Source organism: Branchiostoma floridae, chromosome 2, assembly GCF_000003815.2.
Source record: "Branchiostoma floridae strain S238N-H82 chromosome 2, Bfl_VNyyK, whole genome shotgun sequence".
Lineage (NCBI taxonomy): Eukaryota > Metazoa > Chordata > Leptocardii > Amphioxiformes > Branchiostomatidae > Branchiostoma > Branchiostoma floridae.
In genome coordinates, this window is record NC_049980.1 from 24,146,501 (window position 1) to 24,170,031 (window position 23,531).

Genomic DNA, 23,531 nt, shown 5'->3' on the forward strand with positions numbered 1-23,531 from the left:
TGTTGTCAGTGACAACACCTGTCATGGGACAAGATGATAGTCACAAATAATACGTAGCCGGTGGGATCTAATCTAGGTGTGCCTGCAGCAAGGTTAGCCCGTTATTCTGTGATTTAGCACTGTGCTGTGCTCTTCTTTTATAAATGATGGCCTTGAACAGTCCGCAGGTGAGAGTTTCCTTGTCTAACTATGAAGCTGTAACGGTGCGATGAGCAATAAACATTGTTGAAAAGGAGTTCTTTCACCTGGCCTGCCAGTGATTGTTGTTTCCTGTCAAGTCAAGACCTTTGCCATCATATACATCATTCTTTCAAGGCCACACCTTATGATAAATCAAAGTCAACATTACCACTATCAATATATGTATGCCTGACTGTATTGTGCATTGACAAGTGTTCTGAAACAAATTTATACAATTATTCCTTTCACATTCATAGCTATAGGTGTAGTTTATGTGCCAAAATTACAATCTAACTGAAAGTACATAGGGAACTGCTCTTTCTACCAGCCTATCATAGCATCAGTTATTGCCAATCTAATGGGTCATCACAATGAGTTGAAGTAGTGTGATCTCTGGTTAGTTTTTTTTTTATATATATAGAAAAGACAAAACATACCAAGTTTAGGAAATATATTACATATGTCAACTTGAAGAGGATGAGAGAATACTTAAGACCTTTATTATCAGCCTGTAGTTATAAGAATTCAAGAGGTGGGTTACCTTTCCTTAAAATTCAAGTGTAAATTTTACAATTTCTAGAACTGTGAGAACTCAAACTCAAACACAAGAACTAAATCCATGACAAAAGTGGATTTTAAAACGCAGATAAACCTTGGATTTACCTGCCCCGCCCCCTGCCCAGCTAATCACCACCACAGCAGCTGGGAGTGAGCCACCTTGCCTGGGGGGATGGAGGCAACCGGGGACTGTCCATATCACATCCGGTGGGGGTGTCCTGAAGGGAAAAAATAGTGATGATTAACATTTACACTTCATGTACACCTAAAAACATTCATACAACAGCAGCTAATGATTCCATTATTAAGTATCACTGCTGCAAGGCTTTTTAAAAAAGCGTCCCTTGTTTACTCATTTCTACTCATTTATGAGGATGATCATAAGACTCTTAAGGAGCTTTAAGATTATCTTCAAAGTTCCTTTAATCCTTGAGCAATGACAGCAAAACCACCCAAAGTAACTTTCTCCGCAAACATAAAGCAAGTCGTCTCAGCAGTAGACTTTATCAGGACAATACTGGTGCAACAAATCATAGCAATAAAGTTGGTTCTTGCGCTATGTCACCTATGACACACTGAGATGTGAAATATACGGTATAGTGAACTATACTTTATACTTGACATGTCTTTGGATGTCTAACAGATCTAACTTTCATCTTGAAGCACCCACTTCTGGCCATTTGATAAGCAGAGCTAGCATAGATAAAGTTAACATATATGTATATATGAGCATTGGAGCACTGAAACTACCAAAGTTTGTGTCAGCACCCCCCCTCCCCAACAGGTATGCTTCCCTGCTATCTCTGACACCAGCTGGCTCACTCGCACAGCCCGAGGCCATCTTAACCACAGTGTATTCAGCCTATTCATCTGGACTACCAGCAATGTTCAACTGCCGTCATTATCTTTTTTCCCTTTTCATGACCACTCAAGCGAGCTAACAGGATAATAGCGCTCACCCCGTAGATGAACACAGCAGCTAGGGGTCACTTTGGTCAGGATCACAATTAACATTTGCATTTGTAGGACTACAGAAAATGTTTCACAAGTTTAAAGAACACTCCTTAAATGCAGCGAGTTAGCGTTAATCAAAGGTTTTACTAAGTCTATTCTAAATCTGCACTTTCATTTTCTGACTATCTTGGAATAAGTTGCCTCGCAAGGGAGCATGCTCATTAGGTGGAACAGCGCAGCGCGTGGCGGCCACACTCCGAGCAGAATTAGACTCGCGGCCATTCAAAGCGGAGACGGAAAGGTCAGCTGGGTCGCGTTGTTGCCCAGACTTTCCCACATGAAAGTGTAATGAGCGTGTGCAACACCATTGTCCCCTCTCGCCACTGAACTCTTTCTGCAGAACAATTCAAGCTTGGGAAGGGATCTCGGAGGGAGTTCAGCTGTTGTCCCTAGCAGGGTGCAATGCATGCACACACGCCCATTCTTTCCAATCACTTAAGTGTGCCAAATCATGTTTAAGACTGCATTGTTGGCTGGGAAGACTGCCCAATGTCAAGGATTCTAACATCTTGACGAATCCAGCATGCTTTCCCTCCCGTTTAAGAGTGTGAACTACAACATTTCTAAACGAAAAAAGGAAAAGTAATTGCGGATACTTATTAGTAGCTAGACACACCCCTTTTGTTGAGACTGTCATGAACTGGACCCCGCTGAAGAAAAATTGTTCGAGGTTACGTTCTGCAACTTGCTATTGTGTGTATGTGACGAGGAACTTTTCTGTAGGAACAATGTGGTCGAGGGGCGTATCAACATCACTACGTAGAGTCCAGCTGCTGCGGGATGAAGTTTCAGAACCAACTGAACGCAACTTTTGTAACAATCTTACAGCAGCCACCAATTTGCGCAGTAGTCTACAATTTCAAGCAACTTAAGTCGAAAATACAGGTACACTTAACTTGAGATCTTCAAACCATTTCGAGTTCTTATAATTATGATGTGTTAGAATACCAAGTAATAAAAGTTTTACAGAGAATCTACTGACACGGTAATGTCCTTTATGACAAACTTTATTGCATTCAAAACCTCTCAGGCAATAAACTGGGTACTAGGCCAACAAATTAATGGCTCTTCTAAATCTGCACAGCTTTGATGTTGTCTTTTGATCTTTTACAAATACACTGCACTTGACTTCAAGTGTTACAATAAAAAAAACAAGTTAATTTCTACTCTTATGATGATCCATACAGGTAAGAAGCAACTTGAAGTCAGTGGAGAGTAAAGGTGAGGAGAGTTCTGGTCACTCTAAATGACCCAAAGAAAATTTGGTTCCCACGAATGAAGTCTGGGAGTGGAACATGTGTTCGCAGGAGACTGAATGGAGGCTTGGTGTCCTTTGTAGCTTACACCTAACTATACCATGACATCAGGTCCTGTTTCAAAGAATCTCTCAAGAAGAAAGGAAATTTCCGTAAGGGACAACAGGGACACTTTCAAAACTTCTGTTTTCTCAACAGCCTAAACTATGGACTATATTACCTCATACACCCATCAAATGAAACCAGTGTATATGCAGACTTTTCATTGGAGCATTTCTTTAATTTTCCTGTAGGTTCAGTTTTTAAGGGTTTGACAAGAACTGCTGGTTTCAGCCCTGTCAGGCCAACAACTTCTGATTTATGTATCGTACATTCTCCAGTCCAACATACCTTTCACACATTATATGGCTATTTGAAAAGACAGAAGTATATCTACAGCAGAGAAAATAGGCATGGAAGGGACATTGAATCTAGATGGACATAATGGACGTCTAAGAAAAATCAGGCTGAACAGTATATAGTATGACAGGCTGGACCTGAGATGTTCCCTAGCTGACATGTAATTCTCCTTCAGGTGGAGGACCCAGAGCCTAAGGAACATGTGTGCAGTGTGGTCAATTGTCACTTGATTCAAATGGAAATCCTACTTCATAATAGACCCAGCATGTGCCCTGCCCGCTTCTCCCTCTCCTACAATAGAGGTATGAGGAGACAGAAAGCATGTCTCAGCCATGCTTGCACCCAATTGTTCAAGTTCCCCTCTGCTCCTTTCAGTCCTGCCCCGGCCATTGTCCAAGTTTGGGCCGCGTCTTTTCACCCGAGTTTATCTTTAGTTCCTGGAAATGTCGCCGCCGTCTGTGGGGCGTTTGTCGGGTCTCGACAGGGTCACTTGCCCGAGCATCACATGGTCGTGTTCCCAGACTTCTTAAGAAAGGACAGCCTACATCTTTTATAACCATCTGCTTTCGACGAACCACAGAATTTGGGAGACAAAAAAACTTTCATTCTTTCCAAATTTCTTCCCTCCACAGGACTCCATCTACCCCTACGATCCGTGAGGGGACGCAGAAGTGATGACCTGTCTTGCTCCATGTCTCCCATCTTCCTCTGCCGCTAATTTTCTTCCCACAGATTTCCCAATTGGGTGAACAATATCGTCTGCGAGATAATCCCTGGCAATTACAGTGCCGGGCATTTCAATTGTGCTGCATGCTTTAATTTTGGACAAAACATGGACCAAACAACCTTGACTTTTTGACACAGCGATGAATGATGTTGCAATGCAAATGCTGGAAACTAGGAAATGTGATTTTTATACATGAGCCCCTCAAACACAGCTACAGACTACAAACATGTATTACAAAGCACCTTATACCAGTAACTTTTTTTTAAAAATCCAATGATATCAAACTTTTTCACAAACTTTTGAAAGATCTAAAGTAAATTTGGAGAAAGAATTGATGACCCAAAAAGTTTCAGTAAAGTCTATAGATAGACAATATGTTCATGGTTGGTTACAGGATGACTGATGTGAGACAAAGTCTAAACTTTTCCCAAACCGAAAACTTATTTCTCTCCCATGGGAACGTCTCCCTCCAACTCTCCCTCCTTTTCATGCTTCTCAACTTGTTTAAGTTTGGTTGGAGGTCGGCGACCCCTGACAGTCTTCACTTTGCTCAGGTGCAGCTCCCAACCTTCCCATGACTACACAAGCACAGTTCCACATCATGAGACCAGGACAGACATAAGGTGTCAGCAGCCTGCTTCCAAAGCAAACATTTTCTTAGACTTTTCTCTGTACAGGCTGCAACTGCTGTATCCTATATCCAAATGTAGAATACAGCTAAATGTTGCCTTGTTCCCAGTATAGCAACATTTCTCATTCAGACAGGTTGCCAAACATTGACTCAACCTATTTCAAAGAAAGCAGGAGAGAATCAGAAACATGTTGGTTGTGATGGTACAGTAACGAGGAGGACAGAGGGTCAAACATTTCTGTGAGAGTTACGAGTAGTATTGTGTGTACTACCGTGGAGGAATCGATTCAGAGCCAGTGGCACATGCAATATCTTCATTGACAGTGGTCATCACCATGGCAGTGACCTCGACCCAAAGGTCAGGACCAGTCTGACCAGAAGGCCAGGTCACATGACCAGCAGCCATGACACCTGACATGGCAGACACCCTTCCAGGGTGAGGGAGATCAAGCAGGACTCTATTGAATATAACTGAAGAAGTGAACTCTATAAGTGACCACCTGGCCAATGTGACCAGTTTTGGTGATCCTTTACATAACTTATCACATTGCCTCAAGCATTAAGACTCCTGTCTATAGTGACCACCTGTCCACATAGAAAAGATTAAATCAGTCCTCTGAGTGGTCTTCTTGTCAGTTTTGACTTATATAATAACAGATATGACCTTTCTATCTAGGAGTAAAGTAGGAGAAGGTAGTCGCTTTGAAAAAGAAAATTATTTTCAAATGTCTTAGATGTCACCTTTCACCAGATAGACTCAGCCCACTTCATAAGCATTTAACACTGAAAGCAGAGAGGGATATTTCAGTCAACAACACTTGTACACTTTCAAGTTTCAACTCATTATTAGCTATTTCCTTTCCATCAACAGAAACACTTTCTGTCCTATTTGGTAATACCCAAACTTTGATGTTGAAACGGTATTCTATACGTAATGCAACAACTGAAGGAGAACAAGATCTACTCTAAACATTCAGTTGACATTTTGGCTGTAATAGGCAACCACTGTTTGCATACCTCTCATTACTGGAAAGAACATCCCCAGCCAGCAGGAGGCAAATCACCTCATCAGCACTTGTTAATGAGGCAGACAAAAAGGGCTGTGTAATTACCTTTCATGGACAAACAACACAGCACTTCAGTACAAGTGTATTGCAATGACACAGAGTGGCCTCAAATCAAGTTCAAAGACACAGTAAAGCATCACTCGTAACAGCATGCTAAGAAACAAGAGAACTTCCCTCTTCTTACAAGTGGTCTAAGGCAATAGAAATTTGATAACTATGCATAATTAAGGGTGTTTTTTTTTAATAACACTACAGAGTGATGAAGGTGAGCATCCATACTTCAACTTGTTGGTAGAGCAGCTGTGCTACAACTTCACCATTTCTATAATTCTATTAAAAGCAGTTTTCTAAAATTAACTTTTGGACCATTTTCAGATATTTTAAGTATCATCTTCCATAAAGACCTCTAGATCATAGATGCATGGCATTTCTGGGATGTTCAAGATTCCTCCTCTTTCAACTGGTCATGGCTTACTCCTACTGGGTGGCACATGTATGCATATGTAGGAAAAACACAGGAAGGCTGAGAAGGAAAACATTTTCTGGCTGGCTGTAAGACAAAAGGATTAAAATGACAGCCATAACACCATCCTGCAGTCAGCAGAACTCCTGAGCCTGATCATATTCTGTTTGTCTTCCCACGCAGCTCTAATCCAAACTAATTGGATTGGGGAGTAAGAAAGACTGTGTGGTATCACAGAGTCAACTTCTTGTATCGCACATCTATAGCTAGTACTAGTATCCTCTAACTAATTGATGAAAAATGCACACACGGGGCTTGAAATACCTTTTTTTCTAGTTTCCTGCGGTATATTTCATGGACGTTTTACTTGTAATTAATAAAAAGTTTCTGGAAAGACCTAAAGCCTTGTTCCTGACCTACAGTTTCGGTAATTGCTTTCGATTTTTAAGATGACCACTGCCTGGAATTTTTCAAAGTTCCTTCAATCTGCAATCTAGAAAGTTGTTTTGGAAATCACAGGTTGCAGATGAGAAAGTTAAAACGTAAGTTTATCTGTGTTGTCAACAATATTACTCATTTCAATAGAAGAAATTTGACTGTCAGTTATCTTAAGAAAATTGTAAGAGACAAGAGGACTATGGGTAGAGACCACATGGATGAAGAGTAGGAGGACACGCCACTTGAAGAACTTAACAGATCACTTTTAAGGTGGAAACTTTTCTCCCATGAAATTTATCTCCTTTTAAGTGGACTATACTCAAAAGAAACATAGGGTTATGGGTCAAAAGGCTGACCTGCACAAACCACACTGACAGGTTAACATCAGATGATAAACAAGGTTCTTCCTGCAGAGAAAACGCATTCTCTTCATGATGGATAACTTATTGACACTTTTGCAAAGAGAAAAGTGCTGGCGGTTGACCCCGACCATAGGTCAACCCACACAAAGGAAGACAGTCTTTATATGACAATTGATGAACAGACACTTTTGACCTCAACAACAACCTACATCCTTTCCGGAAAAAAATGAACATATAATGGTACCTTCCTAGACCAATATGAGGAAGAGAACAATTTTCCAGGGATCTCCCACAACTTCTGTCATCACTTGCTTGAATAGGTTTCTTTTCACTTTGTACAGTTCATCTGTTTCTTTTCTCTAACAGAGGATGTTGTAGCAGGTTGCCAAGGACCAAAAACTCAAACCAAAGACACTGATGTCAGAATTGCAGGCTGTCTTGGGTTGTAGTGATTTATTCAAGAGGTCTCTGGTAATCCATAAATATATCATGCTAAAATATCATGGCTCTGATAATCCTTGCTTTGAACATACCATCAAAGCTTATGACGATCATAAAAAGGAATATTGGACTTTTTCATGCTACGAGCATCTACCCACCTGAAGCTTTATATTTGATTCCTGTGTCGCTAATCCAAAATCAGCAAAATCAAATAATAGTGCATGGTTAACCAGATTTGTTAAGACTTAAAATATACACATTGACATGTATGTTGACTAAATATAACTACTTTGAAAGAACATTGGCTATTTCCCTGACATTTGGTTATACTTTGAAATACAACTGACTGCCACAAACATATGATTGTACCTTTTCTTATGACTCTTTGAGCTGTAGACAGAGGGCAGACCAGGAAAGTCTTTAATCCTCAGCAAAACAATGGGTACCTCTGGCTGCAGTTGCACAAGCAGTCTTAGATTTCAAGACAGATTAACTTCAAAACTCTCCAACACTTGTGCAGTACATTTAACCAATACATTTTAAATTCTTAAATGTAAGACATATTTCAACATAATTCCATTGTCACAGGGAGGATAAGTCCCATTTAAAGTTGTGCAAAGCCAATGGTCTAAACATACATGTAGCCTGCACCTGTCTTGGGTGCTGCACACACACACCTGTTAATCTTATCAGGCGAAGCAGGTAACTGAGCCTGTACAGCCTATGCCCAAATCCATATTTATCTAAAACGCAAGACTGGGACTTTTCCTCTTCATATCTAACGTATTGACCAGAGGCCAAGCAGGGCCCTTGAGCACTTCCCCAAAACCATTTCTTTAAAAGCAAGACCAAAACTTTTGTCTTCTTTAAGTATTGACAGAGACTTAAGTCTGCTGTCACCAGTATTTTTAGATTGGTATACCTTGTCTATACCAGGGAGAGGGGGTGACAGGACTTGGCTCCGTTTAATCCTTGGGAAAATACACAGGGACAGCATTCAGACAGGGCAGACCAGGCAGGCATGATGGGATACCCTATATCTTTTGCAAGACTTCAAGTGAGACCACTTTTGCAGCTCCACTTTTGACATATTTGCAGATAAGCAGTCAAAGCAATTCAGCCAGTTACATTGTATGTTCCTATCAATTGATGAAAACTATGATATCTTTTACCAAGTCCAAACTGTACACAGTTGCGAGTAGTCTCGGGTAGTCTTATCCTTGATCTTAAAAGACAAGCAATCCCTGGGCACTTGTCATGGCAGATGCTGGATATAGTTTATACAATAGAACAAAGACAACTTCATGGTGGGTGCCTACATAACAGTGAGAAGTATTTGGTATTGCCTGCTTGAATACGTCCAAATTCCCTGACTGATCCTTCTCAAGGTCCCAAACATTCTGTTCCATGTTCTAAACTGCTTCCCTTTTCGAGACCTTATCAGCCATAGATTGCCAATTTCATCTGCATTAACTGTCATAATTCATAACCCTCGATATGTCTTGTAGACATGACATTATGCGTATCACATTTTAAGTTTCATCAGTCAATATCTTTCAAAACACCGGTAAGTCTTTTCACATCCACTTCATTCCAGTCCAGTAACCTGCAGGTGAAACAGAAGGTGCAGTAGCCACACAGACAAGCCATGTGAGCCAAGAACTCTGCCAGTTATGGTAGGGTTAGGATTAGGGTTAGGGTAGAGAGCTATGGTGTTGGACCAAGTTAACCAGAGTGTTACTTAGAGTTGCAGTTGGTCTGATTAACCATGAGCCCAATTGGTAAAAGGGCTGAAGTGTCTGACATCCATAGTAGACACAGACAAGCAGCCCTGCCCATCCAGATAAGATGTAGCCAGAGATAGCTAGCTCCTTCCACTCCTTCAGACAGATGTTTGTATTGGGGTGAAAGCTTCTTACAATGATGCCTAAACCATACTTGACAGGACAAGGGATCCCTCAGTTCTTACTGGAAGTAACGTCAACAAACAGTGATTGCAGAAAAGCTCTAATATTGGACACAGTGCTTCACACTGCTCTGTTTGGAAACAAACCTGTTCAGCACAAGCAAGAACTCTTGTCATTCCTGATGAATACCACAACAAAACTTGCAAGGTGGACAGGAGTAAAAGTTTTGGTGCAGCACCCACCATGTCAGACAGGGTCTCTAGTGGACAGGTTATGGCTGTGATGATGATAAGAGGGAGCCAAGTTGTTCTACAAAGGCAGACAAGCCATCCATCTTGTCATGTTAGCGCCACTAAAGTAACGTTCCCTTTCTGAAAGTCAAAACAGAGACGACTCTTTCCCTTCCAAGACGGTGAGTCATCCAAAAAGACAGCCCATATCTCAAACGTATGAAACACTGGAACATACAATCCAAAACTTCATCACATCTCTTAAATCTAAAATAAAGATTTGATTTCATGTAAAAGGTGAAAATAACCAAAGATTATTGTTTTTGAGCACTTCCTTGTATACATACGTGTACTTGAAAATACACATGGATAGAGTATTTTGTGGTTGGAAACATTTTTGTATGCTATATCTGCTCTGTGATCTCTTGTGTGTTGACTGGTCTTCAAAGTGTATCACTCAGGTAAGGTAGTGGTGGGGACACATCACAGACTGCCAGGATTGGTTGGACAGGGCTGATGTGTGTGGGTGGGCATGGCTGGACCTAAACACCAGCCACCTGACAAAGTGTTTGTCGTTGAGTCAGGTATTTCTAGAGACCTTAAGAAATGACAGAACAAAAGCAGACAGACTTGGATAGGAGGTTTGACTACAGAAAGAGATCTTTTGAAATCCCTCCTAACATTCGGGTGAAAGGTTGGCCTTATCACCATCAATTTGGCTGAAAACTAGCAGGCTCTAGTGGAGGGGTTCAAGACAAGAGGCAGGACCCAAAGTCAACACTGTTGGGTGTTCTCATCAATCAGAGAGTCTACAGCCTTAATGTTCTCTGTCTATATGGTGTTTTGTGTCTGCTAGTAATAAGCAAATGGTATATCAAATCTCTGTCTGCCACACACACCCCCAGAAGGTATGCCCTGATCCAAAACTGGTCACTGCCACAGACATGATAACAGCAGACAGAGGAAAAGACTTTGACATCTTCTAACTGACCTAACTTTCTGTAATACTTAAGGGTAGGAGAAGCTTTGCCTAACTAGTTACAGTGGCCTAACACTAACTACTGAGATAGGTTTCAATAATAAGAAAGAAAATGTACTGGAAAATCATATCATTTTAATGATACATCATTTTAGTGACATATATATACATAGGGAAGATTTACATAATTGTAATTAAAGTCACCATAATTGCCTTTGGATCATTGCATCCAAAATAATACAATATGAAGTCATACAATCAGGTACAAAGAGCAACCAAATATTGGCTGATTTGAATACAAGCAGTCAGAATGTCCGAGTGCATGATGCATGACAGTCACCCTTCCAATACTTCCATTATTTAACACCCCCAACATTCCCTGTAGCCCAGGAACACTGGAAGTCATTAATTAACCAAGAAAATGAAAAGTACATCAGGCATATAATTATCAATCAAATTTGTGCTTTCATAGATTTCCTTGTAAAACCTGGCAATTAACTGAAGACCCACCAAGGAATCGTTAAGAACTGGTTACTCAAGTTTGCTCCTTATCTATGCTCTTCTGTTAGAAAAGGACAGATTAAGGGATAAACAGTAAGGATTAAACTATTACAGATACAACAGTCTGTAATAGTCTTTTTGCCACCAGATTTTCATGAGAAAGAAACAGATCTTCCAGTACTATGAAATAGAATTGCATGGCCATTCCTGGTTAATCACTTGACCTGAAGGATGTTCACCTTAGCTTACCTGAGAGAAATGTCTATCTTACGACTTAACAGACTTTGCGCCAAGAAAACAATATCTAAAAAATTACTTCTGTCCAGTTGTCAAAAGACATGCCTATCAATCAGTGTTGAAAAGAAGTGCATCCAAGGCAGTTTTGCTGACTGTAACAGACAAGATTGACAGATGGCCGCAGTGTCAGGAACACAGGCGATTCCTGCCAGCAATCATTCCTAAAAGCCCTGGCCAAACCCTGAGATTTTCACAACAATGGTGATATGATCTACCCAAAGGTGGGGCTGTCCTACCCCCATGATTCTGAAGCAGGGTCTGGCAGATGCTGCATTATCATAAGCACTCATCCTGGCAGGCAGGAGAATGAGGGATTGACAGTGAATAGAGGGATGAGAGGGCCCAGCAGGGGATCAGCACCAGACAGCTGCCAAAGCAAAGGGATCACAGCCTGTCATCCAGCTAGTCATCCCTGCCTCATCTACAAAATAACCTATATTTTCACTGACAGTCTATGGACAAGGTTGTCATCCCGATTAAGTTTTCCTAGAAGATATGCCTACCTTCATTTTTCCCCATTTCTGTGTTTGTATATCCTACCCTTGAACTTCCATATCAAGCATTAACATTCTACCATCCAGCTTCTGGATGAGGATTAATCTATGCACCCACCTTGGTATCATATTCATAGAGGTCAGTGGGAAATGGATTACTATGATAAAGTACAAAAGAATTGCTGCTCAATGTAAAGGCATCCCTCACTAAGGACAGAAACTTTGGCCAAGTCTAATGGTTTGCTGCTTAGGTTTTCAATTTAGTCTCTTCCCTATAACTTAGCAGAATCAGAATTACTGTAATACACTCCAATGTAACCTAGGAATCCAAGTAACAATATGCTCCTTTTTTTCATACAGAGCCCCTTCAAACTTATTGCGTTGCCAATAGACAAAAGATAGCCAATCTTCTAGTGAACAGCATTATCTCGGGAAAATGTTTCCCATGCACTTCTCTTTCAAACCTATTAATGAGTTCCTTTTCAATATAGGTGTTAGCAGTATCAGATTTGAGACCACCTTCCTAAAGGTATCCAGCAGCAAATGGACCGACCAGTATGGGGTCTTTATTGTCATTAATTAGTACTTATCTATAGTGACAGTCCCAGGAGAAGAGACAAGACAGGAGAGGAGGAGTCAGAGGTAATCCTCAGGTGTTCAGGGAAGCAGTGGACCCCACACACACTGTCTTTACTTTGAATTGAAGAACCTTTTATCAATAGCAGTTAGGCTGTGTTTTAGGCACACTCAGGCAAAGGAATATACCTTTTTGATAGTAGTTGTAGCTGATACTTCAAAAGAGAGTTGTTCACATTACAAGATGTATGGACTCGCCTTGAAGACTTTTTAAAACTGTATGCAGTGACACAAGCTGTAGCCACCACAAGAAAGTTTGGCAACTACCAAAGTTACTAGATCATGGAAAAAGACTTATTTCGACGTCTTCACGTCATTAAGAGTAGCTTTCTTGAAGGCTTTTGTAATACACAGCAACCATTGGACTTGCAAATGTCTCAAGCTCTTACATAAAATTTGCAATCATGACAGAAGCTGACCATCAGGACAAAACGATTACTCCACTTTCTGAGCCACTTTTTATCCACGCTGCAGAAATGAGGTTAAGGGCCTGTCAACCCTGTATAAGAAGCGGGTCAGTGTGTTCCCAACTCTTCTGAGTAAGACTTGAACAGATGGTGAGTCTGACAGCTTCATGAGCTCACTAAAACTGGTAAGTCACACATGGGTCAACTGCAAAAACAACTGTGACCACTCAGCAAGACCCTTCCTTACAGCCTGGGCCTCCTTTGATTCCTTCCTTCAAAGCAAGTCCTTATAAGACTCTGGGCTGGGTCAACTGTATCAACAGTCCTGATGTATGGACCATGGCATCTTGGTGCTCCCTAGTGTTCCCCAGCCTCCAAGGAGGCATAACTTCTCACTAGTGGCTAATTACTAACAAGTCAAGGGAGACCACATTCCTGCTAAGACTCTCAGTAATTCCTGGTCGGAATGTGAGCAATGTCATGATCCATGTCCTTGCCCATCTTATCAAGGAGATGGAAGTGTATAGCCAGATCACATTTTGGATATTGGTATCAGACATCTGCCAGTGTCATTTTTTGGCTCAAAAGCAGCACTGTTGCTTTTCCAGGAATTTAGAAAATATCATGTGCTCAAAGGTACTGTGGTGTAATTCTTCAGTCCTTAAAAAAGGTCCATAGAGTACTTAGTACCTCAAGCCTGAAACCCTCCTTCCTCATGCAGTGGTTTATCCCCTATACTCACATTAGTCCCAAGGGGGTTAAAATGGGGCCTCACCAAATAAGGCACTTCTGGTCACATGACCACTGGGGATGATACACTTATACTATAAAAGGGGAGTGGATGTGGCTTCACTACCATACATGCAAGATGCATCAAAAGTTTACTGAAAGTAGGAGTATATACCACTAACATGATTTCAGCATACTTTCAACAATTTCATATCATTTTAACATACATTGGATCCAAACAAGCCAATTCTAACAATTTTGTGAACACACATAATAACCCTAGGCTATAGCACATTTATACCCCTTCCTTTTCAAGTCTTTCTTCAATTCAGTTAAATTTCTTACCCACATCTGTCATTAGGTTATAGATCCCCTGACTCCCCCTTGATGTTTTACAGACCTAAGTTTATCTCAAGACTTCCTGGGACTAAGAGAGAGTTTCATGAAGACATCTGCACTGTCAGTCATGCTGACAGGTGTCCTTGGCATCAGAGGCTACAGCAAGGAAGGAAGAAGTCAGATCACCAAATAAGGCATATTTGCCCAGCGTCTTAATTTGTCCAGCATTCTTAAAGATGCCTGTGGTCTTAATTGTCTGTACTCCGTAGACTTGAAGAATTGCAACAATTTCCCTTGTCACACGTTATTTGGCTGCTTCAAAATCATGTGGACGGTCTAACTGATGCACCTGCTCACCTGAGGACCTCTGTTTAAATGTACCACATAAATCTGCAGTGCAGGAAATATTTATAGATGTACAGTAAGAGAGGAGAGTCCTTGAAGGAGTGTGATTTGTGACCTAAATAGGACTTTCCTGTCTTCCTTATCTTCCCAGGAGTAAAGGATGTCTTGAAGACACTGCACAGCTGTGGGATCAGGTCTTCAGCAGTAAACAGGGCCTGATCTTAATTAAATAGGTTTACTTACCTTCTTAAAAAGACGTGTATGGCGTTCCAGGTATGTGCAAGATCTATAAAACTTTCTTTCCATGCATTTTTTCGTCATGTTACCTGGCTCTTTCCCCATACATAGACAAGTTCTTGCATCTTCCATCGAGGAACTATGGAGGCCACTAACACCTGGTGGCTGAGGTTAATACTCCTTTACATTTGCCATGTTGACATGACCATACTTGTGTAGCTCAAATTTCCTGTCAGTAAGGCCAACATGGCAACCCTCCTGAGTCCTGACACTTGCCTGTAGTTTTTATAAACTAACAGTCTGTCCACTGCTGTCCCTCTCGGACAGACAGTTGTTCCTGTATTTCTTAAGTTCCACCAAGACGTCTCAGTAGCCATGGTCATATATGGTCATCCTGGCCCTTATCTAGCACTACACACTTTCCATAGCACAGTCCGGACATGTTTGGACATACAACCTTGATGACCTTACCAAACAAAGTTAGCTGGGTGCATCTGTTTTGGCCCACTATGTTTGGAATGGAGGGTTTATGGTCACAAGTGAGATCACACACTCCCATACATAAAGGAAAAGGCCTTTAGAATGGATTTAACAGGTCATCCTAGTGTATTTCGGTATGATGCCGATGGCAAGAGAAAACTCACTAGTCCAACAAGTTAAAATTCTCCTCTACACCCAAGCTACAGCAATGGGCACCATGCCAATGTTAACATAGCCAGCCTTGTTTTTTTTTAATCTGACAAGGCCTAGCAGTTATCATGATAACATGTTGGAAGGAAAAGGGTGTTTACTGTTGCCATACTGTCCAAGTCAAGACCACCAACAGACAACCATCTTTTCTGGCTCCTCCAGTGGTGACATTTCTTATCAACTTAGTTGTTTATCTGTGAGGGGAGGACCTGTTACTGCTCCATGTGCAGACTAATGAGCAGTACACAACAAGTTGTGGATAGACAGGGACTTACACAGTGTTTTTCTTGGGAACACAGGATATTGGAGAATAGACACTATTAGTATTACACCCATAAACATAAGCAAACAAAGCATTGATACAAACATGAACATTAAATAGTGAAACGAGAAAACACAAGTGAGTGCAGTATTTCAAACAAAGTGATCTACTTGTAAAACATGCAGCACTTCTGCTTCAATGTTTTGACACAAATGCTTAAGTTTGAATTCACATTCCGTAAAATAAACAAATGACCCATCAATTAACCCTGCAATAACATGCATGTATTCAAATAAATTTCAGCAATTTCAGGTGACAAATAGGTGCTAATTGCCTTTCACTATTTGGCAGAGTCCAGTGTGATGACCACTTTTTAGTTTAGAACAACTTGCATAAACACTAAATGGATTGATCCAGACATATTATGGTGCATGTTGTAAAACACTTTGGTAATTAATTTTCAGTCAGCAAATCTGCTTACAGCGTCTTGACTGCTCTAAACTATACCCTTCACCTTTAACATGGTATTTAGTGTCATAGGAATCTTTTCACCTGTCAGGTGGCAATACTCAGCACTATATAGACCATTTAATAGACGGAATATATATCTCTAACAACCAGGAGTGACACAATTCCCAGGGATCAACCTTGCCACTCCAGATGGACTATCTCTGATTCTCATATAGCCTGTCAATTCAGTTATACAAACTGAATGTTTTAAAGAGCAATTTTCCAAGTATTTCACAATAAGAGGACCCCCTTGCCCTGGTACTCCTGCTATGCACTTGTGGCAGCAGTAGGGTGGAATGTTAGGTCACACCAGGCCATGTGAGCCTGACAAATGGGCAGAAATCCCATCCAATGAACTTGAACTGGCTGAACTTGTAAGCACCTGCTTAGTTTCTTGGATGCCAGACATCCTGCATTACGTGACAGGAGCTGCATACTTAGCACTGCAGCCTGCTCCTTTCCAAATTAGGCCACAGTGCCCTGAACAGGGCTTCTCTTGTCTTCTAGGTTTTCCCACATGTTTACATGCCCAAAGGTGACAACATCACTCAAAATCATATTCAGGGGACTGTTCATAATTCCTGACATTAAACATTCACCATCAGCGCTGTTACTGATATAATAAGGCTGGCCAGGGCTGTCTCCTTCAGTTTCCGGGAAGGGAATATGACAGGTAAAACTTTCACCCCATCTGTAAAAAAAATCTGACCTTCATTACATGAAACTGATGAATGTGATGAACTGAACTGATGAATGTGTCAGCTTGAAATGACATATTTTGTCAGCTTAGAATGACATATCAAGCAATGGAAATTAACAACATGAACTCCCATACAACCAGTATGATGGAAAACATGACAACTGGAGACAGCCCTGGTACTGGCATTAGCAAAGATTCAAGTATATGTGAAATATGCAGTTAGCTCTTGGCTAAGTGATAAGATTTATAATCCCAAGATCAAAAGGAATTCCTTGACAGTTGCTAATGATAATGTCAGGGTTTAGTTTGAATGACAATTGTTGATGGACCTCTCATACTGACTATGAATAACACGTCACAATCAGTACAACAATGGACTGATTAACATGTAGGATTAACACTTTCACTATTGTCCCTTTCGTATAAATTGAATACCCCTATACAAGGCTCGAAATACTGGGTGCATGTGCACCCAGGTGCACCCAAAATTGGAGCTGTGCACCCAATTATTTTCTGTGGGTGCACAAGGTGCACCCAAATATTTTCTAGGTTTACGTATGTAAAGGTATCAAAGTATACTAGTATAGAACATATTCTTGACATCTAAGTTAGAAATATGATAAAAATCTCTGTCATGGTACTTGTTTAAGAATTTGATAGCTTGTAACTAAGTTTTATCATTTAAGGTTATCACTTAAATTTAAGTGGTGCACCCAATTTTTTTTAGTGCACCCAATTTTTTAAGCTGGGTGCACCAGTGCACCTAATCCCAAAAATAAATTTCGAGCCCTGCTATAGGAAGCTGTTCTATTGTGCTTTGGCTTCCTCCCAATGTCCTACCTGTCCCAATGGAGATCACAGTATTGTTAACAATGACAAAGACCACCTCAGAAGGGAAGCCAATAGAATAAGAGATGGGATAATGAGGACACTGCAGGTACATGACAATTGATATTGACTGGAACAACAGTCCATTATTCTGTCATTTCCACAAATGTAAATTTCCCTGGTAGCCTGGGAAGAACAGAAGAATGGTCTAAACAATTAATGTGAGAAAACTGTCACACTGACTCACAGCAATATGCAGTAGAAAAGGAAACCCTACCTCATCTACACCTGTATTTGTCTGGCAAACAATGGGACAAATCACAGTGATGACATTACGACCTTCCTGATCTAAGATATCTCATCTCTACTAAAACATGTAACTGTCTTCCAGAAGAGTATTCTCAAGACATATCAAGCAAACAAAGAATTACAATCTGCTTGTATACATTTGACTTCTCATTCTAACACTTCCTTGTGGCTAATGGTTGCCAAGATCTGAAAAGATTTCTGTGACCAACAGGTCAATACACAAGTAAGTTCCTTGTGGAAACTTTCCCGCATAAAGAAATACCCCCAAGGAAAAAATGAGGAATTTTTACAAGGCCTTGGGTGAAATGGGATTCAGAAAGTACAATTTTGCTTCGTGACTGTGAAAAATAACAACAGCAGTGTTTGTCACTTCTTTCGAGATGTGGCAGATTTGCATAATGAATAGAACAAGTCTGATTTGCATAAGACTGCCTTTATGTGGCTGAGACATTGTGAAGAAAGAGCTAAGAAGGGGTAGGAGGTGTGTTCCCAGCCATTTCATCAATAGGAACAAGTTCACCTAGCCCCAGGGGATACACACAGAAACCCTACACTTCTACCCTACACGAGAAGAAGATTTTACCACCCACATTACACTGTACTAATGCCATTTGTCTTCTGGTTTCTCTTTCTGGGAAATAAACGGAGAACGAATCTCCTCTTTTGTATCCAAATGTGCATTTATGAGACAAAATCATGAAAACAGTTACTGAATAATTTTTCTACTCAGATTTTCTGATAATTACAAGTTAATAAAATCAATAACAGTCAATTATCAGACAGGAGTTAATTTGACAAAAATGGAAGAGCACTTCTTTTACACCTCCTTGAGGACAGGCCAGGTAAGAAGGGTAAAGAAACACAGCAGCTGAGAAAACATCCTCAACACAATATCTCATACCAAACATCACTGCAATAAAACCTTATCTGCCAATCTACCTGTCCTTTAACTACGGGAAGGATGGATCATTAACTCAGAAAGTCCTCAAACAAGTCTTCATTCTAAGAAATCACTAGTCAAACTACTGATGGAGACAAAAGAGATTTTTTAAAAATCTTGAATGGTAATTGAGCCTTGGCATTAGAATAAAAGTTCATAAAGTTCAAAAAGGTCATAAACTCCTTGGTCTCTCCTAATAATGTCCTATAGCAGGTTAGATATAGGAGACAGTAACAATCTAGCATAGACCACAAGAAACAATTAGAACAATGTGGTGACTCATGATTTCATATTTTTCTTTAAAAAAAAGATGAAGCAAATGTAGCTGAGAGCTGTGTCCTTTTCATGACCTAGTATCTCTCTGACAGGGTCTTCCTTTCCTGGGGTGGGAGGGGCATCACAGGGGGAGGGACCCCCAATCAAACAGTGACCCCCCTTTGAGGTGATAATGACCAAAACATGCACTCTCCACCCCCAGTGAGGGATGGCTGTAAGGATCTGAATATTTATAGAACACCAACTTGTAAAAAACATTCCAATTAGAAAAGAAATTACATTTTAGCATACAATAGCCATTGACACTGTACCATCACAACCCACATTGATGAGGTAGTAATTGGTTTTCATAATTCAACAGTGTCAAATCAATAAACAATCACACTGTTCCACAACTTAATAACTCCTATCTGAGAGAAGTATATCATAGTCATCTAGCAGATGCTAGGGTTAAAAAATGTTTTCTGACTGTCTGGCAGTCACTATTACAGAGGCCAGGCAGTCATAAATTTGCAAAAAAAATGATAACACCATCCATGGAAACATTTGCTTGGAGATAGGGCTGTCTCCAGCTTTCAATTCTTGCCCATACCACTCAATTTTGGGGAGTATGTCGTTTTGTGCTTACAAAATTTTTTTCCTCAATTTCATGTTCAGTTTCATGCTCAATTTTATGTCACAAAGTTCAGATTTTTTTATAGTACTGAGACAGTGGGTCCTTCAGACAACCCTACTTGGAGAAGAGAGATCTACAGCAAAAGACGAGTCATCTTGGTTAGCATCTACAGTTCAGCACTAATATTACAGTACATCTAACACAACATGTTTGGACGTGACTATCAATATACCTACATACATTATTAAATATCATAGTAAATCAAAGTCTCATGGGACTTTACATTAACGAAAATAAGGAAACATACTTTATTTAGCTACTAAGTTAATTTGGAATTAAATTTCTTTGTAAAACATCATATATTTTACAATTCCTTAGGGGTTTGCACTGAACATCAATCTTGAAAAAAAATACTAAGTCATTGCTTATGACTAATTTACTTCGACTAAACATTCCTAACTGAAATCTCACAAAACACAAATATCGCATCATATGAATAAATGTACTCTGTGCCAGGTAACTTGTTAAGACAAGTTTACATTGCAGAATATCTACTTTATCACGTGTGGAAACTTTATGATTTTGCAGAGTTGTACAGAACTACGTGATGAGTCCTGTCAGCTCCAGACATCACTATTCCATAAAAATCGTTAAAAATGCATTGTTAATCATGCAACTTTCCAAACAATGATGAATGGTTGAGTTTTCCAAGGATTTTCCACCTATTTGTTCCTTTGTTCCCCTTGCCTACCATTGTTGGAACACCTGCTCCAAAACGGCAAGTTCTTTCATTTCTGTCTGAAAGGGACAGTTGACAGAGATATAATGACATATAATTGGAGAAATTCAATCCAGGGAACAAGACATACCAGCTTCCATTATTTTCCATGAATAGAGCCATGAAAGAGATATAATTTGGCGTAATTGCGAGAAAATGTCAGAATTGGTTGGAGATGGTGTTTTCACCTGGCGTAAACAGTCCAGGTCCCTCAAGGACATTTCGGATGAAAACTACAACAGATGTTTAAAAGAATTAACCTTTGAATGACACAAAGGTGGATTTGCTATCGTAAAAACAACCTATTCATATTGCCAGGTTGAAAATATGTGATACTGAAGATTTATGCACAAAAGGTCCATTGAACAAGAATTTGTTGGCTGTATTTAGATAATGTCAAGCTGCAACCAGCTTGCAAGTTGGGTGGACCTTAAAACAAACTTTGCAAACCAAAAGACATCATAAAAGCAACAATCTGCTTATACATTGTAAATTCTTTATTAAAGATATATGGATATGCAGAAACTGCAACCCTCCGAGTTAGACATCTTTAATTCCTCTCCATATCCACTTGTCCAAATCCAACTTTCAAACAATGATATGGAGGTTCATTTGTCAACAACATTAAAGCATTAAGTTATATTCCAGTATCAAGGATTGGCAGATTCATAAGAGCAAAATGAAAATCAAACCATTCCACAGATACAACCTGGCTAACCCTGCAGTTTGCCAGCTTACTGAAGGAACATCATAGCTCATGTAGCAATGGGGACCCCTGGCAAGTATAAAACAAACTGCAAGCACTGCCTGAGAAGCAACAAGAGCACCCCCTATCAGCAAACTACATGTAAGCATAACAGCATTCAACACTTACAAAGTCTTAGCATACACCTTTTGTACATGGACCTGGTCTTTCCTATTCAGGGTAGTTTTAGGGGAATACATTGTTTGACCTGGCATCTTTTCTGCACTTAACATAGAGTTGTCCAAGTAAGCATGATTATATAATTTGTTATGTAACCATTTTTATGTCACACCTGGGCCACAAAAACGTTGAATACAGGTGTTCTAGACCATGTGATAACTTTCCGTATCACACGGGTTCTAAGTTGTATCACACAGGCTTCCTTCGCGTAAATCGAACTATTTTGAACGAGCCAAATACGGAAGGGTTGAAAATTCGAATACCGGATTCGGACGTTAGAATTGCTGTAGTGTTGCTACAATCTTTTGTTCGAGGACACAACATTTTTTCAACTTCTGGTGCATTTCATATCGAAATATGTGTTTTCTAAGGTGGGTATGACATAATTAAAATACATGTACAACACAATGTATTCCGCATCACCCTCGGTCCCAGCCCTCCCGCGGGTCGGATCACCCTCCGGCCTTCAGCCGTCGGGCGATCCTTCCCGCGGTCGGGCTTGTACCTCGGGTGATACGGAATACACTGTGTTGTATTCTATATATATGTATATGTATATGCATACACAGTGTTGTGTCCATCTAACACTGCAAAAGCCAATCCTGGACCAACTGACAACATCTCCTCATCAAAGAGCATGGATATCTGATAAAAGAGCAAGCACTGTCTCTAACATATTTCCGATATTTCAGATCCATCTTTCCCACTTACCTAGGGCACATATTGCTCTATCACTGAATAATATGCAGGGCTCGACATACTGGGTGCATGTGCACCTAGGTGCACCCAAAATTGGAGATGTGCACCCAATTATTTTCTGTGGGTGCACAGGGCACACCCAAATATTTTCTTAGGTTCATGTATGTAAAGATACGAAAGTATACAAGTATATATATTCTTGACATCAGAGTGTGAGAAAGATAATAAAAATGTCTGTCATGGTATTTGTTTAAGAATTTGATAGCTTGTAACTAAGTTTTATCATTAGGTTATTACTTACATGTTGATTTAAGTGGTGCACCCAAAACATTTTTGGTGCACCCAATTTTTTAAGCTGGGTGCACCAGTGCACCTAATCCCAAAAATGAATTTCGAGCCCTGATATAAATACATTTTATATTGCAGTATTTTATGAGGGCATACAGCATAGTATACCAGCTCCTTCATAAACTGCTTTGTCATCATAAAGACTTCTTCCTCTGCAGGACCACTTCAAGCTTTGCCTAAGATCTAGTCACGGCCTTGAGCAACATAGACAATATTATGTTAGAAGGTTCGTTGTAAATCCTAGAACTGGTTCAAAATGACATTCTATGAGTTGGCCATCCATTTCAGCTGATATCACCAAAAATAATAGTATTACTTTACCCACAACGTTAGCTCATAATTGTCAGTCTTGTTTCATTGCTTCATCTCAGTCACTGGATATACCTGTCCTGTACTTGAGTATGCTGTGTGCATCTGGATCCCAAGAATGATGAAATCTCGAGTTGATCTGTTGGAAAGGATTCAAAAGAGAGCCTACCAAATCACCATTGGCCATGTTTATCCTGGATATACAGAGGCACTCACACACCTTACATATTACTACTCTAGCTAAAAGGTGTGAGTCAGTGTCTGAAGTTTGCTTGATCTCCTCTGAAGTCTGAATTTGAACAATGGTAAATAAATGAACCTTTGGATGACACAAAGGTGAATTTGCTATCGTAAAAACAACCTATTCATTGCCAGGTTGAAAATATGCATTGTTGGAGATTAATGCACATAAGATGCGATTTATGCTACCAAATCATAGATTTACCCTCTCAAAAATTGACACAAACTCAACGATGTACCAGTACATAACTGTTTTTTGGAACTACTGGAAGATCAACAAAAAACCAAGTCATCAAAATCATTCATACATTAACAACTTGATTGAAACATGCATGGATCTATGATCCATATTCTCTCCAGACACAGATTTCTTGGATTCGGAGATCATCTACTCCAAGATAAGGAAGGTTATGACAAACAGTTCCCTAGCAGTAGTGAGTCTAACAGGTGTTGAGTTTTTTTGT

The 23,531-nt window shown here is 40.1% G+C and overlaps 1 long non-coding RNA gene across 2 annotated transcripts in view; it reads right to left on the bottom strand.

Moving 5' to 3' along the window:
- LOC118405739 overlaps positions 1–23,531 on the bottom strand; it is a 47,704-nt gene that overhangs the window by 21,589 nt on the left and 2,584 nt on the right. For both annotated transcript variants that reach the window (XR_004829934.1, XR_004829935.1), the window contains exon 3: positions 844–956. This is a non-coding gene — a long non-coding RNA (uncharacterized LOC118405739). The remainder of the gene's footprint in view (positions 1–843; positions 957–23,531) is intronic.